At 50.9% G+C, this 22580-nt stretch overlaps 1 pseudogene; it reads right to left on the bottom strand.

The window, feature by feature from the left end:
* Nucleotides 1-213: 213 nt before the first annotated feature.
* On the bottom strand, nt 214-17179 carry LOC120388751 (annotated as a pseudogene).
* Between the last annotated feature and the right edge of the window lie 5401 nt (nt 17180-22580).

Raw genomic sequence — 22580 nt, forward strand, 5'->3', positions numbered from 1 at the left:
TGGTCTTTTACTGTTTTACGCCCCCAAACCCAGTTGCCCCTCCCGACTCGTTACTTTACATTGCTTTGAGATAAGGAGTTGAGGCAGTCAAGTCTGCACTCATATATTACACTCCCACCATACCCTGTAATGCTTTTAGCTCTATCCCTTATCTGTCTCATTGTACTAAAAGCCCCAGCTGGTTGTGGGAAATGCAACACACCGCATCTTTGTCCTTTCTTCTTCATACATATTAGTAAGATTTAAAAGTCAAACCCAAAATTCTATGTCAGGCTAACAAACACTCTTATATGCTAACAGTGCTGCTCAGTGTGAGGCTATCACAACCCAATCTGATACACAAAGGACCCGATCCTGTCACCCACTCACACAGCCTGAGGCTGGCAGGCGCAGCGTGTGTGTGTGTCTGCAATGGGAGTGAGTCAGTGCTACTGCAAGATCCTTCCCCTCTGCATCCCCCGACCGGTGTGTACTGAATTTCCTACATTTAATAGTCATGTTAACATAGTTCTCTCCAGTTAGCCCATTCCAGTTTCACAAGGGGTTGGTTTAAAGCATTATCGTGAATTGCTGTGGTTCTTCTTGAACTTCAGGGGGAGAGGAAATTTCTGACGTGTCGCCATTTCCCCACTTTCCCTGTGGGGCGAGGTTCTTTCTCAGGTGTCAGTGTTTGGGTCTGATTCCCCTGGTGTATTTGCCTTGTATCCCTGGAACAAGAGTCAGGTCCAGAGATCCCCTCTGAAGACAAATTCTGAGTGTTTTTCTTTGCATGATTCCCTTTACCCCACAGGAGAGTTTGGTGGAGGGAGGTGAGGGTGATTTCAGACCTGGGTTTTTTGGTGTTTCTTTTCCCCCTTCTCTTTGGGGGATGTTTCCAGCTGTGGATGCTCCTGCTCTGGTTTATCTCCCTGCTTCCACTTCAGGAGCAGGTTGGTGGGCAGGATCTTTTATAAATTTTCTCTCTCAGATGCCCCAGTGCTGTTTTCATTCACTTGCTCGTTTCCAGGGGCAGGGCAATGTGCAGCGGCTGGGGCTGTTTCTGCAGTTGTGGGTGGCCCTGTGTCATTTTCTGCCCCTTCCCCATTCTTGGGGGCAGGGGGCTGTACAGGGGCTGTGGGATTTCCCTGACTAACAAACCCACTAACTCCTAATTTCTGAGGGAAATCCCAGTCGCTGCGGAGGCAGATGCTGAGGGGTTTCCCCTGGTCCTGCCCTGCAGCGTGACCAGGGCTGAGGAATGGGAACAATTCCTCAGAACCTTCCACAGGAATCTCCAGGATAAGGGCCATTGCACTGACACTATAAAACGAGAGAGTCCCCCCTTCTAGATTCAGATACACCCCAACCACTGTTGGTGTCACACCCAAGTTCTGGATCACAGTGTTGGCCTCGCTGGGGTGATACCGCCCCCCAGATCTCCCCAGAGCCCAGCACCCCCAGTCAGGGAAACGCTCCAGCCTCCGAAGTGTCATTTTGTCCCTCACAGCCTTACTCAGCACCCCCAGCACCCAGTCTGGGCTGTCTCCCACCTCCACCTCCCAGTACACCCGGCAAGCCCCTGCCTTCTTATCATGATCCTTTCTGGCCAAAAATCCCTCCTTCCCCACAGCGATCAGGGGCTCAGAGGGGGCAGCCGGCCCTTGGGAAGGCGGGTTGTGCCAGACTGTTCTGCCATCTGCAGACAAGGTGAGTTTGGGGTGTTTGCAATTCCAATCCAGAGTGACAGGAACTGGGGAGAGAAACCAGAATAACCTCATTAGCCATGTATCAGTTGGGGACTCCACAATCCCACAGGAGAGAGATTCCAGCCAGAACAGCTGGAGCAAAGGACAGAGTGTTACGGGTTGGGGTGACTAGTAGGACAGACCCTGCTAGCCTGGATCCAGCTGTGAGAGCTGCAGGGCTGAGGCTGGGCCTGGCCCCTGAGCTGGTGGGGAGGTGATGGGAGATATAGTGGAGAATTGGGCTCTCTGTATCTTCTCACTCCGCACCCTACACAGGATCTGTCCCTGGGAGGTGTTAGGGCTCCTGGGGGCCATGGAGGGTGTCCAGGGAGGAAGACTCTGCAGGCTGCGGAGGCAGGGCTGAGTGGGGCTGTAGTGGGAGCTGATGGGGTAGGGATGGATCATCGCTAAAGGGCCAATGAGAGGTGTGTGCAGGGGTGTCAGGACTAGCGAGGGGGGGGGAGGATTGTGAGGGAGTTCCCCAGGGTTAGACTTACAGCTCAGGGCACCATGTTCTGGGACCATTTCCAGCATCCAGCCCCATGGCTCTGCAGCCAGTGCACGCCCTGCCCCACCTGGGCCCCACACCTCTGACAGCTCAGCTATGTAACGCCGATACCACTAACCCCAGTGCAGCATCTGCTCAGCCCCTCTCAGCGCCACTCACCCACGTAGCTCTGAGCCCTCCTGAACTCTGCAAGGGAAGAGGAACAAACATAGTCAGGGGCCCGGCAAACACAGGGAACTTACTCCCATCAGAGATGCCATTCTGGGAGTGGGGTCATTGGCAGATATAAAGGAAACGAGCGATGTGAACTGTGACATGGAAACACATCCTCTTACCTAGCACTGCGACCTCCCTGTCTGAAATGGAAAGAGACAGAGTTATTCCCTGTCATTTACGTAGAGGGCTCAGTTCTGGGTGTTGCTCTGTGACAATGTGATTGCTTTACACGTGGTTCATGGGTCCTTGCTGCCAAAGGAGAAATGTCCTGGCTGCATGAAGTAAAAGACAGGCCCTTTCACCCACAGACCAGAGATCTCTGCTAATGGCAATGACCTGCTCTCGGGGATGCCTTTATATTGTCCATTAGTATTGGGGACTGGAGTAAATGTTGCTCTCAGTGACGCTGCTGTAAATCTACAATAACTCCATGTGCTTCACTGCAGCGAATCTGGTTTACACCGGTGTTATCTAGAGCAGAATTCAGGCTGGTAAGAAGCTGCTGTTTGGCCATGGCGGCCCCCAGCAGACTGGGGATTTTAAAGGGACACTGGTAGGATACAAATCCCAAGTGGGATTTGCCAAGCATCTAACCTGGATGGGAGATGTGGGTCTGGATCCGGATACAGCTCTGATGTCTTCAACCTTCTGTCTAAGGGGAATTACTAATAACCCTTTGGAGCATCAAAGCTACACGCTGCAGGTATAACTAGGGGATAGCCAGACCTGGAGAGGACTGGAGCTCAGCTCTGGGATCCAGCCTTAGAAACAAATATGGAGCCTCTGCCCAGGGGCTGTAATGGGGAGGTGAATGATCTTACCAAGCCTCTCACGCAGCTTCTGGGTTTCTGGAGAGAGAAGAAAAAGAGACCATTGTGGGTTCAGCGTAAGTCATTCTAAGCACAGTGACATGGGGCTGTTCCAAACTCTGGGTACAGCTCCACTGCAGCTGGGAGTGAGCTTCCCAGTTTGGCACAGACCAGTGTTAGTTCTGCTCGAGCTTGTGCACTAAAAGCAGCAGGGTAGCTGGGGGTAGCACGTGCAGTTGCTTAGGCTAGTTGCTCAAGTATAAACCCCCTAAATCCCCTGGGTACGTACACAGGTGGCTACCCTGAGCTGCTTCCTCTGCTACCCCAGCCACACTGCTATTGTTAGCGCACCAGCTCAAACAGAGCTAGTGAGTGTCTGGATACCCACGCTGGGAAGCTCGTTCCCACCTGCAGCGTAGACGTACCCGATGAGCCAAAGATCTCAGAAGTGACAGGACATGGCAGACAAAACTGTTGTTAATGGACAACAGACAAGGTCCCAGATCAGCCCCTAAAGAGGGTCCACAAATTGCCCAGGGGCAGCACCCCAGATGCTGCCATTGCAGAGAATGAGGAAAGAGAGTGTCACTTCAGAACATGTATCCTGTAGAGAGAGGCCTGCACTGCTGCAGCCTGTCACCCGGCCTCAGATCTTCTATTTCTGGGCTGTGCCCAATCCCTTTGTGGTGCTGATTTGCAGAAGTGTGTAACTCTAGGGTCAGTGGTTGGCAGGGTTAGCTGGGGAAGGGTCCATGGGGCTGTGTGGGCACTGGATTTACTGTTCACCCCTAGAGAGGTGGGATCAAGTCCTCTCTATGCTCTTATGGGAACAATGTGGGTGGTGGGGCCCATCAGAGTGCACCTCACAGAGTCCATACAGAGCATAGTAGGGGTTGGAGTCTCTGTTCATTTGTGGGCAAGGCCTAGACTAGGGGGAAGGGAGAAGAGGCCAGGACTGAGGAACCCAGGGCTGAGATAGCAGGGATGTTGGGGTGGAGATTCAGGGCTTGTCTACACTTACTGGAGGATCAATGCACGGCGATCGATGCATCGGCGGTCAAACACACACACTACATTGACCACCGATCACTCTCTCATTGACTCCTGTACTCCAGGAGAATGAGAAGAGTAAGGGGAGTCGATGGGAGAGTGTCTCCCGTCAACATCACATAGTGTGGTCCCCACGATAAGTAGATCTAAGCTATGTCGACTTGAGTTATGCTATTCACATAACTCAAATTGCGTAATTTAGATCAATTTATCCCTGTAGTGTAGACAAGGGCTCAAAGACATCGGTGGTGCTGTAGGGAGCTGAGGGCTGAGATAGCAGGGAGGCAATGGGTGAGGACTGAGAGTTAGTGGAAGAGCTGTGTGCATGCAGGGAACCTAGCAATGGGAGAGCAGGGATTTTTCACTTCAGAATTAAGATATAGCCACACAATTGCATTGAGGAAGTTCGCCCAGACACTGATTCAGTGCTTGTCTACGCAGCCCCTTAATTTGACTTACAGGTGTGTGATTTGCAGCATGCATCAAAGTGCCGCGCTGTAACTGCCCCAGGTGGATGCGGCTGGTGTGCACTAAACAGTGCCTAGTTTGCACTAATGTGACCTTCTTCAAAAAGGACAACATTAATGCAAACTAGCAACCTTTTAATCCACACCCACAGCATCCCCATGAGGTTTTTACAATGCAGCACTTTGGCATGAGTTACTATTCACACCCCCATAAATTGACCTGTTGGGCAGTGTAGCCCTAGCCTGAGTCCTGCTATCCATTAAATTCACTCTCCATTGTTCAGGATGGTACTGAAATCTGGGCTGCAAACTCTGCAGTGTTTGTTTATTTCCAGGGCAGGGAGAGATGATCATGAAGGTGACTGAAGTCCATACAGCACATGTGGTGTTTTTTCCATCTTGTTATAGAGTGAAAGTGCAGACACACATTTACTAGGGGTTTAGCCAAGTACCTGATTCCAAGGTCTTCTTCTCACTCTCTGAAATGGGGAAGAGAAAAGAGACACACATAGGGTTGCCAACATTGTATTTCAAAAAATAAGGGACTGTTTTCTTAGCACCCCCATCCGTCCTCCCAGATTATATTATTTTAATATTTATAGTTAATTAATTATTAATTTTTATTATTAAGCAGTAGTGACCTACATTTGCCAGGGATATTTCTTGCTGCTATTTGCAGCACTCAGCAACTCCTGATTGTACAGTGATGAAAAATAAGGGATATCCCTTGTAATAAGGGACTGTTGGGAACCCCTGGACATGCACTGGGTGGTTCTGTACACTCCCTAACAACTGGGGTTAGTTACAGATAGCCCAGAGCTGCACTCCCAAACCCAGTGCAAGAGCTGGCAAGTTTGATAGGAGCAGGGCTGCTGGTTAAGGTTGTTTCAAAACTGGACATTAGAAAGTTGGCACTACAGCCCCTGTATGCTCATTCCCCCTTCCCCACATCACCTGGTCTCACCTGCAGCCTGCACAGCCAGGTTGGGATCCAGCTTGGAGCCTGCCTACCTGCCCAATCAGGGCATAGTGGGGGTGAGGGGAGCATTGAAGTATGGCTGATAAGAAACCTTATCACTGTTTGGAATGTTCAGTGTCCCCCCTTAGAAATGCTAACAAGTTTATTCAGCGAGGCTTTGATGTACTTGATACATGCTATTAGATTGTCAATTAGGCATCAATGAGATAATTTAAGAGCAAATGCCTTTTTGTTTGAAGTGGCACTGAACACTAATCTGTCCATTGCTCTCTCCCTCCTGTGTTACTGATGAGGCAGAATCCTGGGTAACAGTAATGGGGATGCTGGTGGAACCTTTTAAAATATTTCCTCGTTATAATGCCACATTTTTAATATAATTTTAAAATTAGATCCCATAATTTCAAGGCATTGATTTCCCTGTTTGGACAATTAAATTGCAATTGTCAGCATGAACATCATTTTAAAGCTGGGTTTTGAAAACCTAATTTAACTCTTCAAAAATTAAATGACCAAAAAATGGGCATGTGAAGTAAGGTAAAGGTAATTAACAGAGGGTCTAGCATTCACTCCCAACACCTCAAAAGAGCTGAGGGATGTCCAAGGAACGCTGACACCACTACAGTATATCATTCAAAAGCGAGAACATAGTTACTACAGACAGGGGTGAAAGTAACTTAAAGGACTTACTGGTATTCTGGAGTCTTTATGAGGGGGCATGGCCTCTTCCAGAAGAGGCAGGGCCTTTAAATCTCCAGATGCTTTAAATCACCCCCGGAGCTAGGAGTTGCACAGGTGGCTGGGAGTCCCAGAGCTAAGAGTGATTTAAAGGGCCTGGGGCTCTAGCTGCCCTACCACAGCAGAGCCCCAGGCACTTTAAATCACCATCGGAGCCTGGGGAGCTCCCAGCTGCCACCTCAGGCTCTGGTGGAGCTTTAAAGGCTCCTGGGCTCCTGCAGTAGCAGTAGCCGGGAGCCCCATGCCCTTTAAATCACCCCTGGAGCCCCGGTGCCGCTACCCCAGGAGTCCAGCAGCCAGACTCGGGTGGTGATTTAAAGGGCCCCAGAGGTAAAAGCAGTGGGAGCCCTTTAAATCCTTCAAAAACCTCCAACTGGGCAGGATTTTTGCAGTTCCTTCTCAATTGCATGAAACTAGTCCCAGGATTGCTGGGGGGGAGGGGGAGGACCCAAACACCTATGAAACATTTAAAGATTTTCACTCAAAAAACATCCCTATAGGCTATTGAGAGCAAACACCTTCCACTTTCTAGAGTTCTGAAATTTTCTATATTTCAAATTGCCCTGCTGCCCTGCCAACCGGTCTCCCTACCCTGCACCCTCAGCAGCGTCCCACCAGCTGGTCCCCCTACCCCATGCCTCCAACAGCGCCCCACCAGCTGGTCCCCCTACCCCTCACCCTCAGCAGCCCCCTGCCAGCCAGTCCCCCCTGCCATGCACCTCTAGCAACACCCAGCCAGCCGGTCCCCCGCCCTGCACCTCGAGCAGCACCCCGCCAGCCGGTCCCCCTACCCCACGCCCTCAGCAGCTCCCAGCCAGCCGGTCCCCTCTGCCCCGCACCCCCAGCAGAGCCCTGCCAGTGGCTGGAGCCCTAGCCCTTTAAATAGCTGCCAGAGCCCTGCTACCGCCTCCTTGGGGATCCGGCAGCAGGGCTCGGGGACGATTTAAAGGGCTGGTGCTCCAGTCGCTGGCGGGGAGCTGCTGGAGGCACGGGGCAGGTGGACCGGCTGGTGAGGCGCTGCTGGAGGCATGGGGTGGGGGGACCGGCTGGCAGGGCACTGCTGAGGGCACGGGGTAGGGGAGACCAGCTGGCGGGGCACTGTTGGAGGCACAGGGTAGGGAGACCAGCTGGCAGGGCGCAGATGGAGGCGCAGGGTAGGGGGACCGGCTGGCGGGGCAGCACAGATCAATTTGAAATATAGGAAATTTCAGAACTCTAGAAAGTGCAAGGTGTTTGCTCTCAATAGTCTATAGGGAAGTTTTTTGAGTGAAAATCTTTAAATGTTTCATAGGTGTTTGGGTCCTACCCACCCCCAGCAATCTAGGGACCAGCTTCATGCAGTTGAGAAGGAACTGCAAAAATCCTGCCCAGGCAGTGGTTTTTGAGCGATTTAGAGTGGCCCCAAGCCCTTTAAATGGCTGCCGGGGGAAGCCGATCTGCCCTGGTCGAGTGCACCGGCTCTTGCTTTCACCTCTGACTACACCTCTGACTACAGATAATAAATAACAAGTTACCTGGGTTGGAAATAGATCTTTGTGGAAGGGAAAGCAGAAAACATGTCTTTTTGATTACAGAATTATTTTGCTTAGGATCCATTAAAATCATAACCAATTTTTTTTGGGGAGGGGATGTGGGGAAGAAACCCTTTCCTCCACTAGGTTTGTTTATAGGCAGCTGAAAAGAAAAGTTAACCGGCTTTGCACAGAACTGAAACCGAAAGGTCTCTCATCCCTCCTTCTCTGCCCTGAGCCCTCTGGGCTTTTCCAAGTTAATTGTTATCTAATTGCCCAGCAAAGAAAGAGATAGTGGGCAGCAATTAGACATAGTCCCCACCACTTCAGGCATCATTGACACAGTATAAAGATATGCTGCATTTTTTCCATGTACCCAGGCCTAATGAGGGGCTGGGGGCAAGAGGGGCAGGGCGGGAAGAGCCCCTAGAGAGTGAGCTGCAGAGAGAGCCAGGGCCCAGGAGGCTGAGATGGCAAGGGGCTGCAGGGGCGCCCCCACTGCTATTTAAAATGTGGATCCCTTAGGTGGTACCTCTCCATTGGAGAGAGCCAGTTCCTCACAGAAGCTTCTGTCCAACAGCTCTTCCTTCGGCAGCTGCTCTTTGTGCTCCAGCTCCATTCATGGCAGCTTCACCCAGGGGCGGCTCTAGCCATTTCACCGCCCCAAGCACGGCGGCACACCGCAGGGGGCGCTCTGCCGGTCGCCGGTCCCGTGGCTCTGGTGGACCTCCCGCAGATGTGCCTGCGGATGCTCCACCGAAGCTGCGGGACCAGCGGACCCTCCACAGGCACACCTGCGGGTGGTCCACCGGAGCTGCCTGCCGCGTGACCGGCAGAGCGCCCGCCGCAGCGTGCCGCCCCAAGCACGCGCTTGGCCTGCTGGGGCTGAAGCCGGCCCTGGCTGCACCCCCCTGCCCTGCCCGCAGCCAGCCCCTCACTCCCTGACCTGCCTCCAGCCAGCCCCACACACCCTGCCTCCAGCCAGCCCCGCAACCCCTGCCTGCAGCCAGCCCCTGCTGCATCCCCTCCCCGGCCCACAGCCAGCCCCTGCTGCACCCCCTGCCCTGCCTCCAGCCAGCCCCACACCCCCTGCCATACCCCCAGCCAGCACCTGCTGCACCCTCTGCCCTGCCTGCAGCCAGCCCCGCACCCCATGTCCTGTCTCTAGCCAGCCCCACACACCCTGTCTCTAGCCAGCCCCACACCCCTGTCTCTAGCCAGCCGCATATCCCCTATTCTGCCTCCAGCCAGCCCCACACACCCTGCCCTGCCCACAGCCAGCCCCACATCCCCATCTCCAGCCAGCCCCTCACCCCATCTCCAGACACCCCAAATCCCCTGCCCTGCCCACAGCCAGCCCCACACCACCTGTCTCCACCCAGCCCCTGCCACACACCACTGCCTGAAGCCAGCCCTGCACCCCCTGTCTCCAGCCAACCCCACACCCCATCTCCAACCAGCTCCGTATCCTCTGCCCTGCCCAAAGCCAGCCAACCCCACACACTGTTAGATTATTCATTTATTTTCATTAAATATGTAGGCTAAATAATTAAATTAATAAATTTTCAAGCTGAATGTGTATTAATTTTAATGAACAATGCCACATTATGCAGCATTCATTTTTGAAAGTTTATAATAAGCAATGCTCCAGGGGGAGGGGTGGGAGCAGGGGGCACAAGGTGGAAGTTTCACCTAGGGTGCAAAATATCCTTGAACTGGCCCTGGATACAGGGACTCTCACAACACTGACCATTGGGTCGCTACTCTCAGGATGTGTGAGAATGTGGGAAGGTGAGGAATCACTAAGCAGAGACCTCTTGGCCCCATCCCTTTCATTGCATTGAGACAACAGACAATACCAACCAGTCACAGAGCTCACCCATCTCAGACAAAACAAAAGACAGAGCAGGAGACCTACCCAGATTTAACAGAGTCTCCTCTTCAGATCGTTTCTTCTGAGAGGCCTTTCGCTTTGCTGTGAGACAAAGAATCAGACATTGCAGTGAGACAGGGAAAGAAGTGGACACACTGAGCAATATGCTAATACAGCTGGGGCTAGGGACCCCTAGAGTGTTTGTTAATTTGGTTTATTTCCTAAAGCCAACACAAGGTAAATATCAGAACAATAAAATGTTCCCATGCCCCAGCCCAGTGCCCTCTAGGACTGGGCTCTAAACATGCAAATTACACATTTCCATTACCTGTGTATTCACGATATGCACAAGCTCCAGCAGCAATGAGAACCAGAGTGAACAATACCCAGAATGCAGCCCGCCAGGGAGAAACACGGAGGAAGATGTCACCTGGCAAACAGAGAGCGCAGTGTGTGAGGAGCATGGTCCCATCCTGGAGCTGGAGAATGGAGCTTGCCACTGTGTTTGACAGCTGAGTCCTGGCTCAGAGCTCCTCAGAAATCCCCAGGATGGAAGGGAACATCCCCTCCATGCTCAAAGCACAGCCAAAAATGGGAGTCATTGAAACTGGAGAAGTCAGTGCAACATCAGTTCCAAGAACCAGGACTCTTCTCTGCCCAAATCTCTCCTGCTGCTACAAGCCAACAGCAAGCAGCTCCATGCTAAGTCTGCCCAGCCCTGCCTGCACCAGCTAGCTATTCAGATAATCACTGTCATGCAGCTCCCAGTTCTCAGTCTCCAGGTCCAGTCCACATAAATTAGCAGAGAACAATTGTTTTCCTAGCTGGACCCAGTGTGTTATGAGTTCATGGATTCAGAGTAAAGGCCAGAAGGAGCCATTATGACCATCTATCTGAGCTCCTGTATAGCCCAGGCCAGAGATCCTCCTCCCATGATCCCTGCATCCAGCCCAGAACTTCTGTTCCAGCTAGAGCGGATGTTATAGAAAGAGACACTCAGTTTGGGATTAAAGATTCCAGGTGATGGAGAATCCACCACATCCCTAGGGCAGTTGTTCCAAAGGTTAATTCCCCTCACTGTTAAAATCTGCACCTTATTTCTAGTCTGAATTTGTCTAGCTTCCACTTCAAGCCATCAGATCTTTTTCTGCCTTTGTCAGCTAGATTAGAGACTGTCAGAAATTTCCTCCCTGTGTAGGTACTTACAAACCATGATCAAGCCACCTTTTAACCTTCCCTTGAATAAATTACAGAACTTGAGTGCCTACATTTCTGTCCTTGAGGCAGGTTTCCAGATCTCTAATCCTTCTTGTAGCTATTTTCTAAGCACTTTCCAATTTGTCAACATACCATTTGAAGGTGTGGACCAGTAGTGTAGCTGGGAGGGAGCAGGGGAGCGGCCGCTCCCCCACCAAGCACAAGTGGCGCCTTATGAATTTTACCCACCCAGGAGTGGAAAAAAAAAAGGTGCCACCCGCTGCGTCACTTTTACTGACAGGGCGGCACTCCGGGTCTTTGGCGGCACTTCGGCGGTGGGACTTTCACTCACTTTGGATGTGTTCAGCAGCACTGAAGCTTCATCACCGAAATGCAAAGTGGAGCGAGTGAAGGTTCTGCCACTGAGGTGCCACTGAAGACCCGGAGCGCTGCCCCATCAGTAAAAGTGTTGCAGTGGGTGGTGCCTTTTTTTTTCGCTCCCCCTCTTCCCTCCACCTGGCTATGCCACTGGTGTGGACACCAGAACTGGACATAGTATCCGGTAGGTCTGGCTCACACCACATACACAGGTGATGTCACCTCCTTTCTCCTGCTAGATATTCTCATTTATATATTCAAAGGTTGCATTCACCGTGTTATCTCCAGCCTTGCTCTGGGAGCTCACATTCAAGTCCTTTTTAGAGTCACTGTTTTCCAGGATAGTCTCCCATCCTGCTAGTGTGACCTGCACTCTTTGTTCATAGACGTGTGATCTAGCATTTGGCCATGTTGAAATGCATGTGTGAGAAAGTGGGAATTTTTGCTGGGGCCATTGCACTAGTCCTGTGTATCCATGACAGCTTGTTGATAGTATGAACCCACCTTATCAAGCAAGCCAGGTCAGTCTGTAGTACTTGTATCATTATTTACATCTCACCTGCAAATTTTACATTTCCTTCCAGCTCTTTGATAAAGCTCTTGAGTAACATTGTCCCAGAACAGATCACCGTGGGACCCCCACTGGTAACATCCCCATTGGAGCATGATTCCCCATTACAATTACTTTGAGATCTATCAGTAAGCCAGCTTTTAATCCATATAATGTGGACTGCGTTGATTTTGTACAGTGCATTTTTTTTATATCAGAGTTTCATGGAGTAAGTCAAACGGCTTACAGAGTCTGAGACATGTTCTATACTGCAGAGTTAGGTTGGGTTAATTACATCACTCACAGCTGTGAAAAATTTCACATCCTCTACCATGTATTTAAGCTGACCTAACCCCACGTGTAGACACCACTAGGTTGATGGAAAAATTATTCTGCCAACCTAGCTACTGCCTCTTGGACAAGTGGATTTACCACAGCTATGTAAGAACCCTGTCTGGTGCTGTAATAAGTGTTTACACTACAGTGTTGCTGCTGTGATGTTTCTAGTGTAGACAGGCCCTGAGTGTATTACGTCACCACATTACCTTTATCAACCAAATGTCAGTAGTACCATTCTTTATCAACAATAACTCTGGCTGAGCACCTTCACCCCCGAACGGAGCCTGCACTCTTTCTTTTGAATAACATCAAAGTCTGCTGAATTAACATGCAGCTCCAAGAGCATCCATGGAGCTTCAAAAATTGTGACACTGGCAGCACTGGCAGCAGCTTTAACAACACTGGCCAGTACTAACAACAACCCATTCTACACAGGGGTGGGGAGGAAACTCACCTGAGAGGTGAATGGCAGATTGTCGCTCAGTCTCCAGCAGGCCATTCTGCACTATGCAGATGATGTCTCCATTCTCTTCCCCTTCCGTGACAGTGACATGACTCATGACACTATACAGGTTCTCCCTGTCCTGAGTCACGTCGGTCACACTCTCTATTGCCAGGTTCTTTCCAACCCATTGGAGTTCGGGTTTGGGAAACCAGCCTGCGGATCTACAGGACAGTCCAATCCCCTGGTCCCGGGGACCCAGCACATCAATGAACACTGGAGCCACAGCTACAGGGAGAGATGGAGAGTGTGTGTATCAGGAAATCCTTTCTTTGGCACCATGTGATTCCCCAGCTACCACTGGGTATAGGGGTCTGTGACTGGAAAGCTCCATTCTCTTATGTGCAAAGCCTCCCTGGGATCCCTCATCCTGATGAATGGGGAAATTAAATAATACTGTCTTGTATTTCCATAAAGCACTGTGCCTTGCACGCTCACAGAAGAATGTGCAGGCTTAAACTTCTCACAGATATTGCTACACCTGCTGCTGAAATGCAGCCACTTCTGGGGTAAAGCCCAGCAGCTGTCAGGATCATTACACTTCAGTACAGAACAGGAAGTGAGGGATGGTGACCCTAGCTACATATCTGCTACCACTCCTCCTGTATACTGTCCCTCCTAAATACTGTCCCCTGTGGTATCCTTCTCACACACTGGAAATGTTGCCCCAGGCCAAGCCACTCTTCATGCTTGGATTTCTCTCTCTGTGTGTTGTACACAACCACCCTCCCCTCATTTCAATCTCTCCCTAAAAGCACACATCTCCTGCGGAGCCTTTGAACTAGGACCCACCAAAACTGGGAGATGATTTAAAACAGCCTCAGTGCTCTGCGTTATTATAGAAAGACCCCTCATCTGGAGCTTGATGTTTCTGAACTATACTGACTGCGGTTAGGTTACTTCCATCATGCCTTTCACTGCACTTGTGCAGCACTGAAAATATGGTCAATACCCAGGCAATAAAATAACAATATCCCAGTCCATGGAAACTGCAGGGTGAGTTTCAGGGAGACCAAATGTACTTATATCCTTAGCTAGGATTTGGGCAGAACATCGGGGTAAAGGTCCTGCTCCCTCAAACAGCACAGCAATAAGCATGAGAGCTGAGGACTGTAACTTTACATCTAATTGAAAAGAGGTCATTTAATGCAGCACTGACCCTGCTAGCACCACAGTGGGGTCAGCTCTGAGTGCGAGGGAAAAGTGCCCGCAACCGAGTCCTGCACACAGCTCCCTGCAGCACAAAATCCTACTGCAGTGCTGGGCTCAGTATTGGGGCACCCGGAGGGGTACAGGAGGCTCTGGCTGCCCAGACATAAGGGAAGAAAGAACATGATAAAAAGGAGAGACGTTTGCCATCTCTTCCACCTCCATCTACAGACACCACCACCAAGCGACTGAAGGGCTGATTAAAGGGGAGAGCCTGGCTGAAGAGCAACCAGCCAACCTGTGGTGAGACGCATCTAAGTTTGTACGGGCACTGAAAGTGTTAAGATCAGCTTAGAATGCATTTTATTTTTATTTCATTTGACCAAATCTGACTTGTTGTGCTTTGACTTATAATCACTTCAAATCTATCTTTTGTAGTTAATAAAATTGTTTGTTTAGTCTACCTGAAGCAGTGTGTTTGGTTTGAAGTATGTCAGAGACTCCCTTTGGGATAACAAGCCTGGTACATACAGGGGCGGCTCCAGGCCCCAGCACGCCAAGTGCGTGCTTGGAGCAGCAAGCTGTGGGGGGCGCTCTGCCGTCGCTGTGAGGGTGGCAGGCAGGCTACCTTCGGCGGCTTCCCTGCGGGAGGTCCGCAGGCACAGCTGCGAGAGGTCCGCTGAAGCCGTGGGACCAGCGGACCCTCTGCAGGCAAGCCGCTGAACGCAGCCTGCTTGCCGTGCTTGGGGCAGCGAAATGCCTAGAGCTGCCCCTGGGTACATATCAATTTCTTTGTTAAATTGATGAACTCATATAAGCTTGCAGCATTCAGTAGGCATAACTGGACACTGCAAGACGGAGGTTTCTAGGCTTGTGTCTGGGACCAGAGATATTGGCTAGTGTCATTCGGTTGCACAATCCAAACAGCGGGTGGCCAAAAGTGCTCACTCACCTAGCTGAGAGCAGCTTACTTGCTAGAGGCTGTGTGTGAACACCCCGAGAGTGGGAGTTCTCACAGCGGAGCAGGGTAAGGCTGGCTCCCAGAGTTGAGGATTGGAGTGACCTAGCAGGTCACTGGTCCAGATAACAGCAGGGGAATGTCACACCTGGCCATGTGTCTTTGGCACCGAACAGTGTCTGTGGATTTTATGAGTAACACTTAGGTCTGCTGAATTAGCAGGCTGCACTATCTGCTAGTACTGATAACACTGGAGCTTCAAGAATAGAAGCACTGAACAGCTGGAACAGCTCCAGCAGCCTGGCCAGTGTTACTGAGGCAACAACATTCCATCCTTCTACATCCCCTAGTGCTGCATCTCACCTGCAACTCGTAGTTCAGTGGTGGCTTCTAGGTTCCACTGTGGGTTCCTCACAAAGCATCGGTATTTCCCATCATCCATCACTTGAAGCCGTTTCAGCTTCACGGAGACATTCCCGCTGCTGAATTCCTGCAGGAACAGCTCCGTCCGGTTCTGGTAATTCACCCCTGACAGGTCTCGGGTACCCTTATTCAAGTACTCATGAACCAGGATAAATCCTGATCCAATTTTCCTCCACTGCACATCCATGTTGGGTATCCTGGCCGGGGGTGAGAGCTGGCAGGGTAACACCACATCCTGGCCGATTACCCCCACCACGGGGTGTGGAAAGTCATCCAGAGAGAATTTCTCTGTAAAAGAGAACCCCAGGGGCAGATTGAGTGAGAGGAAAGAGGGGAGGGAATTGCTGAGCTAAACAAAATTCCCTCAGTCATCATTGCTCATTGTACAAGGTTCCTGAGGTTGAATCATGTGTAGCTTGAGTTACTCTCAGTGTGGACACAGGGCAGTGCAGCCATATCACAGCTGACACATGCTAGTCCTGCAGTGTTGTCCTGCAATCCCCTGTAAACCCCTTCAAAAGTGTCTGTCTTGCAACTTACTTACACTCTTTTGGCAAGGGGTATCCCAGCTGGAAGACACCTACCAATTCAAAGAGCCCCGCATAGCCCCATGGCACCCAGTTGCAAGCTCTTTCCACTGCAAGCAACTTCTTTGATGAATGAGTTTCAGATACATGTAGCCCCACCACAGCTGCTGAGAGTCCATCTCAGAGGAGCTTCTGCCTGTCCTGAGGGTATTGGGTCTTTGAGGACTTTTGGGCTGATGCACGTCCCTTCAATGGATTCAATACCCAAAATAGAAACTGGCTCAGATGGGCAGTCATCATTCTAGGGATTGGTGTCTGGAGGAAATTAAGCATCTGAAGGTGATTTGTGTCTGTAACATAGTTTTGTCTGAAGGGTCTCCATGGTCCTCTGTTAATTACTGCCAAGCTGCAACACTTGTCACTCACTGTGTGGCTACAGGTAGGGAGGAATAACTTGGGTGAGATTTGCAAACCACCAAGGAGATTTTGATACCAGAGTTGCCAGCTCTTGGGCTACCATGTATTTTTCATAAGCCCCATCTCCTGGAGATATGTGAGCATGTGAGAATCTCAACATTCTTTTTTTTAAAAAGTCAGTTTCTAGCTCTAGTAGTTGCAGAGAAAAGTTTGAAAATGTGACCGAAGGATCAAAAAAACAAGGGAAACAAGAAGACACAAAAAGGTTTTTTGTTTGTTTGTTTAAATCTGATGATTTTTTTTAAGCAAATTTCCTGATTTTTGAGGCCTGACTCATGGTGTTTGAAGGCTTGGGGTTGGCGACACTGTAGCGCCCCTTCATCCTAATGGGAATTGGACACCCCCATCCCTCAGGCAGCTGGAAAGATCTCAGCTTTGCAGGTCATGAGAATCCAGGTCCCCAGTGGGGCAGGTCTAGCAGCATGGTGCCTTTGAGTCCTATGGCATACAGGAAGGGATCAGTGTCGGAGGCTCTGGGAGCCTCTCTCAGGGGTAACAGGAGCTGTGTGACTTGCTGCAAGATCCAAAAATTCTGCCACCCAGAGCTAGGACACGCTCCGGTCACTCTACTGTCATCCCCACCCCACAGCCTCCTGGGCCTGACTTCTTTTACTCTGGAGACCTGAGGAGGTTCCAAGGGATGGGTCATTGGGCTCAGATCCCCCTACCCCAGCCCTGCAGGGGGCAGCGTACATGGGGGACAGGGAGGAAAATAGTTGGGATTCAAACATTTTTACCAGAGAGAGAACACGGCACCAGGAGGAGGATCCCCAGGCTGCACACACAGAGCCACCACCACGTTGCCATGGAGACACCCTGGGCGGGGACCTGTAAGAAGAAAGCAGGGATGGTTAACACTCCCCAGACTGCGTGAGGGGTCGGCAGTGCAGGGGACATGCCCCATCCATCGTCTGACCTGACCCACTCTGCTCCCAGCCAGAGCAGCTCCCCAGGGACAGGAGAGGATTTCACCCCACCCAGGCTGCTCTTCCTCCTGCCCAGGCCTGGCAATAGGAATTTCCACCACTGGAATGTGCCGTGTCTCCACCCCTATTTCCTCCCCTTTTTGATTCTCTGTCAGTAATGTTGCTAGATGTTCAGTTTTCGACTGGAACGTCCTGTCAAAAAGAGACCCTGGAGGCTCCAGTCAGCACTGCCTATCGGGCTATTAAAAGTCTGGTCGGCAGTGCTGCAGTGCTAAAGCAGGCTAGTCCCTACATGTCCTGGCACTGCTCTGCTCCCCAGAAGCAGCCAGCAGGTTCAGCTCCTAGGCAGGGGGCCCCAGAGCTCTGTGTGCTGCCCCCACCCCAAGCATTTTCTCTGCACTCCCATTGGTCAGGAACCGCGACCAATGGGAGTTGGGGAGGCTGTGCCTGTAGGCGAGAGGAGCGCATATCATGGATCCTCCTGTCCTCCTCCCCCCTTATTTCTACCAGCTTAGGTTAAAAACTTCCCCAAGGCACAAATCCTTCCTTGTCCTTGGATGAGTACTGCTGCCACCACCAAGTGAATTAGACAAAGATTCAGGAAAAGGACCACTTATTTTTGTTTCTCCAAAATATCCCCCCAAGCCTCTTCACCCCCTTTCCTGGGGAGGTTTGAGAATAATATACCAACCTAATAGGTAAACAAGGTGAGAATAGACCAGACCCTTTTTTTTAGGGCACTAAAAACCAATCAGATTCTTAAAAAAGCAGAACTTTATTATAAGGTGTGGGGTGGGGGGTAAAAGAAGCGCCTCTGCAAAATCAAGATAGAAGATAATTTTACAGGGTAATGAGATTTAAAACACAGAGTGTTCCCCTCTAGGCAAAACTTCAAAGTTACAAAAACAGGGATAAACCTCCGTCTTAGCACAGGGAAAATTCACAAGCTAAAATAAAATATAACCTAATGCATTTTCTTGCTATTACTTACTATTTCTGTTATATTAGATTTATCATTTCAGTAGGAGCTGGATTACTTGCTTGGTCTCTCCTTTTGTCTTGGGGAGATCCCCCCTCATACAACACAAAGCAAAAACCTTCCCCCTTAGATTTGAAAGTATCTTCTCTCCTTATTGGTCCTTTTTGTCAGGTGCCAACCAGGTTATTTGACCTTCTTAATACTTTACAGGTAAAGGACGGATTTTATGCTACCTGTAGCTGTATTGTCATGACAGGGTGGGAGAGATCAAGCCACCAAGGGAGGGGGAATGTAATGAGCACAGGGTGGAGTCTCAGGGAAGGAGCGGGGCTAGGTTGTTTAGTTTTGTGTGATTAGAAAATTGGCAACCGTATTCTCTGACCATCCATTGGTGCAGGTGTCCCCCCGATACCAGTGCAGGGGAAGCCTACAGTAGAGCAGGGCCACTTCTGAGGTAACCCCAGTGGTACTCACACCACTGTCCTCCCTACAGAAGGGGCCTGGCTCTGTGCCTGACTCCACCTGGGAAAACGCAGCAGATGAGTGACCTGGGGGTCTCCACAGCTAACTGCATGTGGGTCTACAGCGTGAGCTAAAGAGCCAGGCTGTGCAGCTGGGGCTGTGACAGAATCACGTGCTGTGTGGATCAGGCCCAGAGGGGACCCATCTCACACCCTGGCCAGAGGGTGTCATGTGGGCACCTTTCTACAGGGTCAGCTTGGCCGGAAGCCACCCGCCTCAGTAAATGACACTGCCAAGTGAGACAGATGGGACTGGCAGTGGCTGTCACAGACACCAGAGGGTGGTGTCAGAAACCTGCTCCCCCTCCCCTGACATCAATGGGAAACCATCACATTAGTAGACATTACAGTAAAATACACAGGGGCAGATGGGCAGGAGGAGCCATCTCAGCTCTGCACAGAGGCTCATGTGTCCTGCCCCCAATTCTACAGCCTGTGTACACAGGGTCAGACTAGATGGACACAATGGGTTCTTCTGGCCTTAACATCTGTGGATCTATATCTGTTTCACTTCCAGTTCCCTCCATGCCCAACCATCATGTGCCTGGTGCATTGAAAACTGTATTGGAATTGTAAATCATCACTATAAATACTATGTGGGTTTTCCTGGTCTTGCTGGCAACCAGGGGTCTTTGTAGGAAAGTGAGCAATCTAGGTTCAACAGAAGCCTAGAGAAAGGAAGGGTGATCTGGGCCTCTAAGCCTTATGGAGCAGCCTGCTTTCTCTCTGTGTGTTTTGGGTCCTTGTGTGTTATCATTCTGGATTCTAAGTATTAAAGCCATGTTACACTGCAGCATTCTGCCAGGGGATTTATGCTGCAGGGGGAGGGATAGCACAGTGGTTTGAGTCTTGGCTTGCTAAACCCAGGGTTGTGAGCTCAATCCTTGAGGGAGCCATTTGGGGCAAAAATCTGTCTGGGGATTGGTCCTGCTTTGAGCAGGGGGTTGAACTAGATGACCTCCTGAGGTCCCTTCCAACTTTGATATTCTATATTCTAACTCCTCTGTGTGTGCTGGGAGCATAACAAAGGGGACCTTATCTCCAACAAGACCTCTCTTCATTGCCTATCCAAGGTCACTGGGGAATGACATGAACTTCCAGAGAGCAGGGTTAAGGCCTAGGGACTTCCAGGGCCTTCACTGAGGGGTGTACCTCCCTGCTAGTCTCCTCACCATCTGCCTGGTGCACCTGCCCACCTGGCCATAGCTTGCCTCTTCATCCACCTGCCACTAGCCTGCTCACCTCTCCTTTTGCTTCCTCACCCCACTCACCTGCCTGCCTCCCGACCACCTCCTCACATGAATATCAGGACAAATGGCGTCCTGATTGTACATCGGTCAGGATGCAGGAAAAGGGCTAAATATTGGGACAGTCCTGATTTGATCTAAGTGCAGGACCTCCCAAAGCATGGGCCCTGGGGTAGTCGACCTGATTCTCCCAAAGGATGGCTCTGAGCTGTCATGTGCTGGGCTGTCCTGTCCTGTGCTGGGGCAGGGTTAAGGCCTAGGCATTATAGGCCTGTGCCCGGGGGCCCAGCAGACACTTGTATTGTGTTTAAAAGAAAATGTAAGTTTCCAGGTTTCATGTGTGCGGAAAAAAACTGAGAATTGTGCCCTGGATTTAACAGTCCCAGCAACAACTGCCTGAGTCTGCAGAGAGCTGGGAACCAGAGCTCCAAGAGGGGAACTCCCCCATGCAGCTCAGTGGGAGGTTTACAGACACCCCCACCTCTGGGGGCCCTGCCAACCCCACCCAGCAGGGACTGTGTGCATGATGGGGGGGAAGAGCCCTGGGGACCCAGCACCCCCCAAACATATCAGGCACCACTGTAATGATCTTAGGGTTCATTAAACAACAAACCAGTGAATGAGAAAGGAATAAAAAGTTTATTAAAAACAAACTAGAGGGTGTCTGTGGTGACCTGCTGGGCACAGCTATGCTGTTTTCTCCACTCCACCCAACTACCAGGCACGGCTCATAATTTCTGTGTTCATAATACTGTCCCTATGTAGGAGCCTCTCTAAACGATAATCTCTACAATCAACTGAGGGAAGTACTGGGGGCGAGAGGAAGGGGCAAAATCATATTTAATGCCCTAACCCTTCTGGGGGCAGAGGGGGCCCATGTGCTGGCCTGTCAATCTAGGAGGGGAAGGGGGGACCCAGCCATTGCCACTCCAATGGGGGAGGGGTCAAGTCTATGGGGGCTCCATGTCAGGGAACGCCTAGGGCTGGCATGGCCTGAATCCAGCCCCAGTCTCAGTAGAATTCCCAGCCCCAGCTGGCCCTGGAAGGTGGAATTGGAGTCTGGCCCCCATCCAAGTGCTCTCTATTATCATTGCATCTCCAGCCCAGCCCCAGAGCAAAGGGTTAGTGTAAGTTTCGGAGCCATTTAATTACCTGTATGACCTTGTGTAAAGCCAGGCACTGAGAGACAGGGCATGGCAGGCGCTGGGCACTCTGGGAGGCTGGCAAAAATGGGGATTTATTTTTTGAGGAAAATTTTCTTTCCATTCAAAATTTTTACTGAAATCTTCCAGTATTCTGACAAAATGACTCAAAACAAAAAGAAAATCGTTTAAAATAGATTGGAAAATCAATGAAAATCAAATGGGGGTGGGTGAGAGGGACAGAGAGTGTGGGCATGTGGCCAGAGGATCCAAGAGTCATTGGTTGGCGCACTCAGGTGGCATGTAGGAGAACCAGGTCTGATTCCCTGCCTCTGATTTGGGGCAGGGATTTGACCCCAGGTCTTTCCCATCCCACATGTGTCCCCTAGTAACAGGCTGTGGTGTGTCGCTCTCATGTTGGAGCTGGTCCACTTTGAATAAATAGTTATTGGAGCAGGGATTTGACTCTGGGTCTCTCACACCCAGCTGAGTGCCCCCTGACCCCGGGGCTGGAGATGCAATGATAATAGAGAATCCCAAGTGGAGGGAGAAACTTCCCTCCAGCCATCAGCCAGGCAACTAAGGTCCAGATCAATGGGAGTGAGGTGCCTAATCCCTTTGTGAATCTGGGCCCTGAAACCCACCCCTTTCCCCTGAATTTCACTAGCTGGCTTAGGTAGCCACCTGCTCAGCATGCTGGCTTCTGAGGGACCCTTTGGTAGGTGCCTAGTTCTGCCCAGACATTGTACAGGAAGCCTGGGTGCCCAGCTCAGGGCCCTGAAGTCTCCTAGGCAGCAGGGCACCTGGGAGCCAGGCCCTGCAATGCTGTGACTCCAGCCCTCAACTCCTAAATCACTTGAGTGGTTCTGAAGATGTTACCCACAAGCCAACACAATCAGAGCCACGACCTTCCTGCAGACGAACAGTCTGTGAGCTCCAGATACACAATAGAAACCAACACACAACTCCACACAGGACAGCTCTTAAAGCCCCACAGCTTCCTGGCTTCTGATCAGCAAATCCAGCTCTCCCCAGACGAGTGTAGTCCAGCCAGGGTCCTTATGGCATCTCTGTGCAGGGCAGCTGCCTGGTGTGTTAACAGCACCAACTACTCAGAGTGAAATCCTGGCCCTACTGATATCAATGGGAGTGTTCCCACTGGTCTCTATAGGGCCAGGACGTCATCCTCAGTGTAGACACAATGTGTCTTGTGTAACATGATGTCAGCTGGTTGTGGATAACCCTGAAATCTTACCCTTGAGCTGAGACTGTCTCTGTTCTGCATCTGTGCAGTGCCCAGCACATTGGGCCCCTTGCTCCACGACTGAGCCCCAGGTGCCCCCACAATAACAACACTAAAGTGACTCCTGGGCTTCACTGTCACCAGCTGACA

This window comes from Mauremys reevesii, linkage group 22 (genome assembly GCF_016161935.1).
Source record: "Mauremys reevesii isolate NIE-2019 linkage group 22, ASM1616193v1, whole genome shotgun sequence".
Classification (NCBI taxonomy): Eukaryota; Metazoa; Chordata; order Testudines; family Geoemydidae; genus Mauremys; species Mauremys reevesii.